Source organism: Euprymna scolopes, chromosome 42 (assembly GCF_053919585.1).
Source record: "Euprymna scolopes isolate OS-2025 chromosome 42, ASM5391958v1, whole genome shotgun sequence".
Lineage (NCBI taxonomy): Eukaryota > Metazoa > Mollusca > Cephalopoda > Sepiida > Sepiolidae > Euprymna > Euprymna scolopes.
The window spans coordinates 39,178,937-39,191,486 of NC_136523.1; the positions used below are offsets into that span (position 1 = coordinate 39,178,937).

At 31.6% G+C, this 12,550-nt stretch overlaps 1 protein-coding gene across 1 annotated transcript in view; it reads left to right on the forward strand.

Annotated features, from left to right (window-relative positions):
• The window catches only part of LOC145267031 (uncharacterized), a 440,938-nt gene that overhangs the window by 140,088 nt on the left and 288,300 nt on the right, over positions 1–12,550 (forward strand). The window lies entirely within an intron of this gene.

The following is a 12,550-nucleotide window of genomic DNA, read 5'->3' on the forward strand; positions in this document are numbered from 1 at the left end:
TGCCGGGTTCGAATCTATCGACCTATGTGTTAATTGTGACACCCCTGCACTGATGATTCCCGAAAGGATGAAACACTAGTGTCAGTAGGTATTTAACTATATAGTAAATATATGAGAAATGTGAAAACTTGAAATTGTCAGAAATAATGTTAAAATCATTTTATTTACTTTTATTGTTGTTGTAAGTCCGATATATTTCGCTATAAATAGCTTCATCAGAATAGGAAGTCCTGTACATAGTTATTTTTATTTTATTTATTTTTTTTCTCCTTCATTTCAGGAGGAGGTAATGCCTCAGAGTAGAAGGGAAGAGAAATGTACGTTTTATTCTGCTTTTTCCACGTGTGCTAGGCTCTAGTTTTAAGCGAGAAATTTAATGTAAAATTATGGTCACACACTCCGAGGCATTACCTTTTCCTGAACACCAAAATGAAGAACGAAAAAAGCAAAAACAAAAAAACACTTTCTCAAAGTCATGTCAAGCTGGTCTAATGGTTATCGTACATGAATCGTTATCTTTAGGTTTTGGTTTCGATCTCAGCTCGAGTATTTTTTTTTTTTTTTTTTTTTTTTTACTTACAAGAAGTGAACTGTTTAGAAAAAAAAAACATAATACTCGCATGCACATGTCTCGGTTTCTTTCCTTTTTTTTTTTTTTTTTTTACTTTAAGGAATTTATAACGTTACGTTTAATACCAACGGTATTTCTGTTTATAATAAACTAGCTGAAGTACCCGGCGTTTCCGGGTTGTATATGATATATTTGAATATTTTGTCCTCGTACATTATAATAAAATAGATTAAACAAAATATAAATTCATAATGGTGAATTAGGCACCTCCAAAAGTCACCACCGAATTAACCCCCCCCCCCTATATGTAAAACGATGTAACTTTATTATAAGTTAATATTATCAATATAACTTTTGTACTATTTAAAAGAAGGGCAAAATAAACTAATAATTTTTTTCATCGTACGAAAATAATGAAATTGTGAGACGAAAATCGTGTTTACATGATTGGCTATTTAAAACAACGTTCCCATGTAGTAAGCATTTCGAACTTGAAAACATACCCGTGTTTAATAAATCTAGCAAAAATCAACTAATGGTCAGATTTTCGTGAAATTTTCGATACTTATCCATTTTAAGAATGAAATTACATATAAAATGCAGTTTCTGTAAAATATACGAAGGAATATATTTATGTTTTCGAAATTTGAACAAAATATATTTAAATCTATCGAAATTTCTATTTATTATGAAACAAGAGTTCAAATAAGTAAAACATTTATTATTTAAAAATTTAAATACACACATTGAACAAAAAATTACCTTGAATTTGCAATTAAAAAAATGATATAAATTTGATATTATGTTTTTTTTTAATAGCGTTTTTTCGAATTAATATATACTATAATCAGTTGAATTACCAAGAAAAAGAAACTTCCTAAAAATTAATTAATTTTTAAAAGATTAAAACGATTAAAATTCCATTATTTCAAAATGTTCCGTTACAACATAGATTTTTAATTGTGTTTATTTTTTTTTTTTTTAATATTAAGTTTTAATATAAACATGACTCTTGTCAGCTATTTTATCGCCAGATTAAGACCGGTTTGAAAATATTATTGCACAAATATTAAGCATTTTGTACGTTTCACTCCTCATATTCTGTTTGTCTCTTTTTACCGAACAAAATATGGAACCCCGTAGGTAACCAAATGAACATTCAGTAAAACCGTATTTCATATTTAATATACAAATATTTATAATATTATTAATCGTTAAACTGTAAATTTTAAAACCTAACAAAATTATAACAAAGATTAATTATTAATTGCAGTTTGAAGAAGATAAACGAAGGTTTTAAAAAATCATTAAGTCCCTCCTGCTTTTCCATACTTCGTATAGTTAACACAAATCTGACGTCACGGAAACATGCGGTCCATTTTTCACAATCCTTTGGCAGACCCTATGGTGAATACATGTTTTTTGTTGTTGTTTTTGTTATGAAATGAGAGAAATTAATCTCACAAACTCAATACTCCTTAGTCCTTGGCTGAGGCAAAAATAATTCCATAATTATAAAACCATACCTTTAAACTCAAATTTATTCAGTTATAACATCAAAGAAAGTTAATTGGTCCGGGTACAGTCCTAGCAAAACGGTGGGTCAGTTTTGCCTCCCAAATTGGGAACCAGTAGTTAACTCCCTTTGTTGGAGTGGTAACGTGGTTTTTCCTTCGAAAAGGTCCATAATAATTCATGGTGTTCTCGGCAAGAGTTCTTGTGCCTTTAATTAGGCATAAATCGAGTCCCTTGGGATTCTAATTGAATTGAGAAAAGTTCAAACATTTAGGTGATATAAACATGATGAAAATGTTCAAATGACGCCATCCTCCAATTGGGATATCTTCGGCACAATATAAAGGTGTCTCTGCTTGTCGAGATTTCAAGTCTTTTTTCACCAAACATTTACGTGATATAAATATGAAGAAGTTGTTGCGGCTCCATTCTCGATAAGGCATTCTTCTCAGAGACGACTTTTGGTGAGTCTCGTTCTTGCTGGAGATTTTCATAGACTAAAAAACAAAATAGATGTTTACAAAAAAGGCACCAAGTAATTATCTTGGCCCATACAAATTAACCAATCACAGGCTGCCTACAAGAAATGTGCGTAGGCGGCTTAAAACATGAAAATGGCATTGTAACTGGAATTTCTCACAATTTTTGGATATATTACTATTTTCGACATGACAATTAAGTAATGTTGTTTTTTAAAACTATCGATCTGTCGACTCTTATCTTAACAAGCATCGCTTTTCGTAAAACATGAAAATGGCATTGTAACTGGAATTTCTCACAGAAAATCATATTCACAGAAATTAACTATTCTACTGTAAGCGAAGTGTCGTTTAAAAAATAATGGGCAACAGAACTGAGAATTTGACCCCTGTCGTTCAAGATTTCCTTAAAAGTATGAACTGTATTTGTCTTCGGTCGTGATGGATTTCATTCATTCATTCCTTCATTACAATGAATTTTGAACTTTGTTACGAAAACTGCAAAATGTAAAGAAAGGAATTTCACTCAAAATCTAATGATTATTTCTTATTTGGAAAATAGAAATATCTCTGTATTAATTTAACGTAAAATGAACACTCACTTCATGGCCACGTTTTATTGGGGGGGGGGTCTGTTTTATTTATTTATTTTTTTTTTTTTTACCAATGTTTCACTCAGTCATTTGTTTTCTTAGTTTTGCATATGAATTACAAAACATCTGATATTTCCCCCAAAACCTCTGGCCTTGATGGAGGGTAGACTAAAACTTGCTGCTATGGTTTCAAATGATCTGAAAGAAGAGCAAGGGGAGACTTGATTCCAAATATTTCTCATATGTTATATCTCCCACTTTATTTGGCAATTTTATAAGTTCCAAATCTCAGCGACTATTAATCAGAATTTAACAAATGAAGGCTTGTTGGAAAGGTAATGACCTAAATTGTGTAATGAGCTATGTGACATTTGCTCTTTAGGTTGCACACTAAAGGGATCATCCATCATTTTTTGACACTTTTTTACAGCCATAAAATGTTTCAATCATAATCATTTGTTTTCCTTGTTTTGCATTTGAATTACAAAATATCTGATATTTCCCCAAAAACCTCTGGCCTTGATGAAGGGGAGACTAAAACTTGCTGCTACGGTTTCAAATGATCTGAAATAACAGCAAGGGGTGATTCCAAATATTTCTCATCTGTTATATCTCCCCTCTTTGGTTTTTATACATAAAATAAATTTCGCAATGTATAAATTATTTGATGCTGGAGATATTCATAAGCGTACCCCATTTCCAAAACTCAGTATGTTTGTGCGTTTGTCTCCATTTTTTTTATTTTATAGAAGGTGCATCGCCTTCAAGACGCAAAGGTTGCAGAGTGGCGAGGAAATGGGTCAAATGATTGAATTTTTTATACATATATGTGACCATATCTGTTTGTCTGTGTGAGGAATATTCTCTACCAAACTACTCTGTCAATTTTTGGTCTACAAACTTAAAACCTGATATCTAGGGAATTTTGACCTGTAGAACAAATTTAGTTTGGTTGTTGGCTGGTAAAAATAGTTGCTAAGGGGTCAAACTTAAATTTTTAAAAATTGGAACTTGGCAGGCATAAGTTTACTTTAAGTGCTCTTATACGCATGCACAAATATACATTTATATGTTGAAATTGGTTAATATTTAAGTATTTCATATCCATCTAACAATAGCTCAAACAGTATCGCCTGAGGCTGGACCACTTACATTTTTTTTTTACTTTTGAAACCACTACTATATATTGGGTACAATATAATATAGGGAATGTGTGTGTGTGTGTGTGTGTGTGTGTGTGTGTGTGTGTGCGCATTATATATACCATACTTCGGCGTAATTGCGCCAAATCCGGAGGTAATTGGACCAACTAAAAAAGTGCACTTCTGTTGCATGGTTGCCAAAAGAGCACTTTTAGCTAGTTGGCGCAATTACCCCAAAGTACGGTAATGCGTGCGTGTGTGCATTATATATATAATATGTGTGGATGTGCACACATTATATCTCTCTCTCTCTCTCTCTCTATATATATATATATATATATATATATATATATATAATGTATGTACATTATGTGTGTGTGTATGTGCATTGTGTGTGTGTGCATTATATATACCATATTTCGGCGTAATTGCGCCAAATCCGGAGGTAATTGGACCAACTAAAAAAGTGCACTTCTGTTGCATGGTTGCCAAAAGAGCACTTTTAGCTAGTTGGCGCAATTACCCAAAGTATGGTAATGCGTGCGTGTGTGCATTATATATATAATATGTGTGGATGTGCACACATTATATTTCTCTCTCTCTCTATATATATATATATATATATATATATATATATATATATATGTATGTGCATTGTGTGTGTGTATGTATTATATATATGTGTGTATTATGTGTGTGTGTGTGTGTGTGTGTGTGCATTATATATGTGTGTGTGTGTGTGCATTATTGCATTATATATGTGTGTGTGTGTGTGCATTATATATGTGTGTGTGTGCATTATTAAATATAATGTACACAAGGTATATAATATATAAAACATACTGTATATGTAATGCATAATATACTAATCTAGTATATAACAATGTTACATAATATACATATTACATAACACGTTGTGCAATATTGTTATATAATATTTATTAACAGCTTATGTAATAATATATTTTTTCTTCGTCTTCCTTCTTTAATGATAAAGAAAGGTGATGTGTACGGCGATCCCCTTTCCCTCAATCAATAAAGTCGCTCACAGATGGTCAGTTCCACTTGACCATTTTGTTAAAGGATTGAAAAATGTCATTCCTTTGTGCGTTTACACTGAGAATCCTTCGCACGATATTCTTGTTGAGGTTTTTTTTAATGTCACGGCATTTTAACAGCTGTACGCTCGGGCCTTCTTCAATATCCCTATTTATCTCCCCACAAGAACAAAGCTAACACAAGATTTTTTTATGGCAAGTATTCACCCCCCCCCGAAAAAAAAAGATTGTACTTTGGAAGGAATAAAAATAAAAAATTTCCTTAGCCGGGAGAGATGTGTTCACGTGAACAGATACTACATTTTGATCTTAATTAGAAGGTAAGGAAATTTCTCTTCTATGTACGACCCTGCCCGTTTTGATCTTTTTCGAAGGGATGCATCATTAGTTTAATGGATAGCGTTGTAGATTATAGAATTGTTGATGGCAAGGTATATTCCTGTTGTATTTACCGTTTTGTATTAAATTTTTTTTTTTTTTTTACCTAGAAGTCACCACTCGAGGATAAGGTGGTAGTGTAATGAACGTTAATGGTGTAAATTGGGTAGAATTTTATTATTTATGGGGACGGCACAAGAACTTGTTTACATTGGACTTGAAGGTGACCATTTTGTGTTCAATCAGGGAGCAGGGCAGCAGAACAGTGTTTTGCATGTGAGCAGTTCTGGGAAAGAAAGTTTTGTTCATGGCATCTACATTTAGATTTAGGCACAGATAAAGAGTGGGGGAAATCTTATATAGTGGTTGTAGCTAGTCGAGTGTTTTTTTTTTTTTTTTTTTTTTTTTTCTGAAAGTTTGACAGGTGGGGGGGCATAGATTGGAGTTCAATCGAGCCCGCTTTTTCATTAAATCAAAATAATATAGTCTAGTTTTCTTAGAAACAAATGTAGACCAGCTACGGATTAGAATTGTCTAAAAAGCGTCAACACATCTGTGGGACTGTGGGGGTGCCACTCGGAGCAAACTTTCTTGAACAGAAAAGGATTAAATCCAAATCATATTCGACAAACGAAATGGAATAAATCAATTAGCAAATAAGAATAAATACGAGGTGTATTATTTTATTATTGGAATACTTCCAGATGAATCAATTGTTTATTTATTTTCGGACTGTTGTCCTCATCTTTATAGTTGTTTCTGTTAACTATTCCTCTAGCCTTCATCAGATTATTAACCGCGACAGGATAGGAATGCTGATCCTCAGTAATTACTGCTTTCCATAGTTGCTGTCGTATTGCCCCGTTTCGACAACTAATCCTCTGGCCGGCTTTGGGTAGGATTGAAACTGCTGTCTTCAGACAGTGCTCACCTGCAACCGTAGAGACTCAACAACTCTATCCCCTGCACTAAACAACAATTACGAAGATGGGGATAACAGTCTGTAAGTAAATAAATACCAGGTGCTTTCAATAAGTTTCCAGACTTCTTTAAAATTGTCGTAGACTCTTGAAAATTCAGTATGTTATTGCTATACGTCTTATGAGATGACTGTCCAATTTCCAGAAGTTGTTGGAACGGACCGTCGTTTGTCTATCGAGACAATAAGTGCATAGTTTGATGTCAGTGTGGGAACTGTACACACGATTATTCGTGAAGAACTGTAGATGCAAAAGATTTGTGCGAAGTTTGTTTCAAGAGTGCTCAAAGATCAGAAAGAAAGACGTTGACATGGGCATCAAGACATTTCCTCACTCACCCTATACTCTAGACCTTGCTCCCTGTGACTTTTGGTTATTCCCTTAGCTCAAGGAAAACCTTAGATGTTGTCATTGCGACAATTGAGATGAAAGAGGCTGTGATGAGTCATTGACACGTTCACGCAAGAGGAATTCCATGGAGCCTTCGAGAGGTTCTTGGAACAGTACGAGTGCATTACAGTCGGAGGAGATTACTTTGAAGGGGACTAGACTTTCATGTGTGTATTATCAATAAAAGTGCCCATATGAAAAAAGTCTGGAAACTTATTGAAGGCAATTCGTGTATATATATATATATATATATATATATATATATATATATATATAGGAATTCGCATCTATTTAAAAAAAAAAAAAAAAAAAAAAAAAAGGTACTTATGCAAAATAAGCAAAAAATAGAACAACATGCAAAAAAAAAAAAGAAAACAAAAAAAATGGCTCCCGAAGAAATTTTTTTCTAATATATTTATTTCTGGAAAATGTAATAGTTTTCTGTTCTTTGTAATTTTTATTAATAAAATAACGCCTGGTAATTTCAGAAGTTATTTTTTAAAAATTTTTTTCGATTACACCGTTGACAAAAATATCGCGTGACCTAAATTTTCCAAGGCTAGGAATTGGGGGTGGGGGGTGGGTGTTCAAATACATCAGTATCTTATAGGTACGGGCGAAAATGGTGGAATAAATTAACTAAGATTAAAGACTAAAGGTAATTTCTAAAAGGAAAAATAAAATATTTGTACGTGTGAAAAAAAAAATGTTATGAAAAAGTTTTTAAGGCGAGCTAACCAATTCAGCTAACCTTTAAAGATGAATATTAGTTTTCTGGGTCTATTTCAAAGATAATTAGTAAAGTCTTAAGATATTGAGTTAAATCAAGAAAAACACCTTGTTTGTACAAAAAAAAATGGCTTAATTAGCTCTGAAAAGTGAGAGATGCTCACTTTGCAAGTTGTCAACAACAGCCGTACATTAGTATATTCCTATCGTGAGTGTTTGCATGATTTTTACTACTTTTTAAAATTATTTTTCTATGCTCCTACTTTAAATAAAAAAAAAAGTTTTAATTTAATTTTTCAAGATTATATAAAAATTATGTTACGCTGAAATTTTCACATTCATGCAAGAAAAATGTTAGAATTTTACATATAAAAATTATGTGAAACCTCTAATTTAAAAAAAAATAGTAGAAATATTTTTTGCAATTATAATTTTTTGGTGTGAAAATATTAATTAGCAATTCTTAATTCAATAATAATATCGGTAGTTCGAGAAAGTAATTTTTCTTTGTGTTATATCGAATTAATTCTGACTTTAGAGGCTTTTTTTCGTAATGTTCCTATAAAAATTAAATAATTTTTTTAATTGTTATAATTTACGATGATTTATTTTCATAAAAAAAGCAAAAATAAATTCATTCATTTTTTTAATACTGAAAACCATAACTTTAGTAAAAGGTATTTTTTGTTTAAACAAAGTAATACATTTCCACTAAGATTTAAAAAAAAATAATGAGTTCATTATATTCTGTGATCATTATTTAATAAATACTGAAAATTTCATTAAAATTGGTTAATTTCCTGATTTTTGGTGATTTTTTTAAATAAAAGGGAGGTCAAAATGTTTATACATTTTGAGCATCGGCATTCATTTTGTACGTGTACCGTGTGTGTGTGTGTGTGTATATATATGATTTTGATGCTAAAAACGAATACATTTAAAAGTGGTGTCAAAAATATGCATGCGCTTGCGCGTACAGAAATGGACACCACTGATATTAAGCAAGGTAATTCCTAATCTTATCTGGAAAACTGCTTGTATGTGCCCAACTTAAGTGCAATATTCCTTTTTAGCATGCCCGAAAATCTTTAAAAATCGTCATTTTAAAAGTGATCGTTAAGGTTGAAAGCAAGTAAAAAAAAAAAAAAATAAATAAATAATCCCCCCCAAAATCTTTCAGGCAGTCTAAAAAACAAACAAAAAAATTATCACTAAGTGGCCAGAAAGTGGGTGTTCATTTTACTTCAAGTTTATATAGAAAAGTGATCCCCACTTTTTGAGAAAATAATTTCTTCATATGAAAACTATTTCTCTGCGCCATTTTTAAATTTTATGTTCGTTCTTAGGCCCTCCACCCCACCGCGGAAACCTATAAAAGTCGTCATTGTAACGATTTTTTTTTTTTTTTTTTTTTTTTTTTTTTTTTTGTTGCAAAGAATCTTGACGTTAACCTTGAAAACAAGTACCGAAATCAGTTACATATGGAAGCCGACTTGGGATGTGGCGTATCGACAGCAGAGCCCAGCATAGAATTGCTAGCTAAAAAAGCCGCAATACCTGCCGTCTCATTAAGCTCAGTTCATAAATATGCTTTAAATAATAGTGGAAATTTGTGTTCAAATAATTTTGAATTGATTTGCAATTTTGTAGCAGCTTTGGAAATTTTTATGAATAAATTCGAAATCGATCGTGAATTTACGGAATGTATTATTGCTTCACGAATAAATAATCCATAATTCAATAATTCCAATATGGTAGAGTCTTGTACAAAAGAAGTGAATGAATATATAAAATACTAGCGAGGTGGGGTAGGGGGCTTTGCTTTGGCGTAAAATACGCTTAAATATGATATTAAAATTTGTCCAGATTTTATATATATAATTATAAAAGTCGTGATTTCAAAAGTGAAAAAAAAAAGTATTTAGGTACCATCAGTTAGAATCGAAAGTGTAACCGTAGCATTCAAAGCTGGTGACGTTACCACTGTACCAACGTGACACGCATATATACTGATTAAAAATAAACAAAGATTAATGTACAAAATGTTTAACTTTTTTTTTTTTTTCAATGTTGACCTATTTTTGACCCCTTAAAACAATTTTAACCAGGTTAAAGACCCATAAAAGAACAGTCCATAAAAAATCCAATCATTTGAGGCTGCTAGTGAGGAGATAGTTTAAAGATATGGAGACAGACAGACCGACACAGACGTAGCCGTTTATATATTAGATTTTAAGGATTGGGGTTGCTTCCACAATTGTTTATTCCAAAATCGGTCGCCATATTTAAAAGGTTGGGAATCACTGTTATAGACGTATTTTATTTGACTTGACTTGTATGTATGTATGTATGTATGTGTGTATGTATGTATGTGTGTATGTATGTATGTGTGTATGTATGTATGTATGTATGTATGTATGTATGTATGTATGTATTACTTCTGTTGATTGGACTATTGTTGTCATCTTGAGTGTTATTTGTGCAACGTTTTGGTCGGTTTGACCTATTTTTTTTTTTTATGTTTCGAAGTTTCCAGGGGAAATAACTCTAGACCTGTTTGTAAAATAATCGATGTTTGAAATAATAATTCCAAATAAATTAAATTAAATATATTATCATTATAATTGTTATTTAAAGTTGATTAAATAACAATCTTAAATAGAACGCTTTAGAAACAGTAACTAACATGCAGCTATTTAGTAAAATCGATTTTCCATAATGTAATATGCAAATGAAGTTACCACTTAATTGTATATTTCGCAAGAATCATACTATATATAAAAATAGATAAAGCATTAAGGTAATGGACCTTTTGTGTATATTAATCAAATTGTGAACAAACAGACAGGAATATGAATGTTATATATATATATATATATATATATATATATACAGATTTGTTGATTTTTTTTTTTTTTTCCAAACGATAGATGCGATTAATATTGGCTTTCCCTCGAAGCTCGATTTTTTGTTTGTTTATTATTTTTAAAACAGTAATCTATGTACACGCGTGTTTCGAGTGAATTAACTCTCATCAGCGTAGTTCAAGTGTTTCTAGGGATCGAACTTCAGACCATGTTTCCACAGTCCGGCGCCTTAACCGTTAGGCCACGAACCCTAGATGAATTTACTGTTTATTTTTATCGCTTATAAATTTAGATTTGTTGTTTTTTTTGTTTTGTTTTTTTTTGTATATAAAACAGATGTAGGTCTGTGTCTGCATGAAAATATTTAACCGATAAACTCTTAAACTACTGGTCACATGATACTGAAGTGAACAGGAAATAGTAATCATACACCAATGATGGTTTATAACGAGTAAAATCCATGTTTGGATTGATGAATCTCACCTACAAAAATATGTCGTCAAGTTGAAGTTCAAAAATGTTCATTACTTTTGCGCATGTGCAAATTCATAGCTTAAAGTGGTTTAATTTTAAATCTTTCTTATCTATCTGTAAATAGCTCAAATGGTAGGGAACATGACTGGAGTGCTAAATGTTTTGGTTTCAATTCTAGCTGATGGGACCCAAGTCTTTTTTTTTTTTTTTTTTTCCAACTTGAAATCAATACTATATATATTTGGTACAATATCATATTCAATAGAGACTTGGCCTTGTAATAATAAATACAAAGTCTGCATGAATTAAAATATATTTAAGTGTGTTTCACATCTGAGCAAGCCCCACCCTGCTAGTTTTAAATAAATACTAGTGGTCCGCTCAGCATTGCCCGGTTGTAAGATATATTAAAATATGATATTTTAATTTCTGCAGATTACGTAGTTATTATTATAGAGACAATTGTCTATGGATTATTATATAAAGCTTAATAGTGAGATCAAAACTAAAAAATATAAATATGATTTGGGTGGCATCAGTTAGAATCGAAACCAAAACATATAATTCTCCCCTCTCATTCGTTAGCCTTTGAGCCACACCCATGTGCACACGCATATATATATATATATATAGAGAGAGAGAGAGAGAGAGACCAGCTTAATTTGTTGCTGGCTATCTTGCTCTTGCTTGTTGCTGGATCTCAACATCTTGAACCGAGAGAGAGACTTAGCTGTCGTACAAAGCTAAGACTCTGTAACATCATATTCGTATAGATACTCCCTCAGGCATTTGGGCTCATGGATTTTAAATGTCTGAGGGAGTGGCACTCGTCTGACAAGACGTTGCTATCATCATATATATATATATATATATATATATATATATATATATTGTGATGAGAGGACTGTTCCTGTTAAAATATGAAAAAAATGATCATTTCCTACATAAATGATAATATTAAATAAATATTAAAATAATATATCATAATATAAAATATATCATATGAAATTAAATAACAAAACTTTTACAACTAAAATACATTACAGTTACAAAATAAAAAGATTCTTTTTAAGTGTCTCTGGAGAGATTTACAAGTAGAACAGAAAAGTGTTCTTTTTTTCGAGGGCTCTAGAAGGTTCCAAAGTCGAGGTGTTCCATTTTGAAAATTCTAGGTTCCAAAGTCAATGTATTCTAGTTTTGGAAATTCTAGAAAGTTCCGCTCCACCTGACGATAAATAGACACTAAAAGCATATCTTCAGTTATTAAATCAGCTCTGAGAAGGAACGCTAAGTTGGGGCAACCTTTCACCTATTTGAGACTCCGGCCAATTTCCTTGGATAAAATCTGGTCATAAGAAATTTCTTGAAACAAGT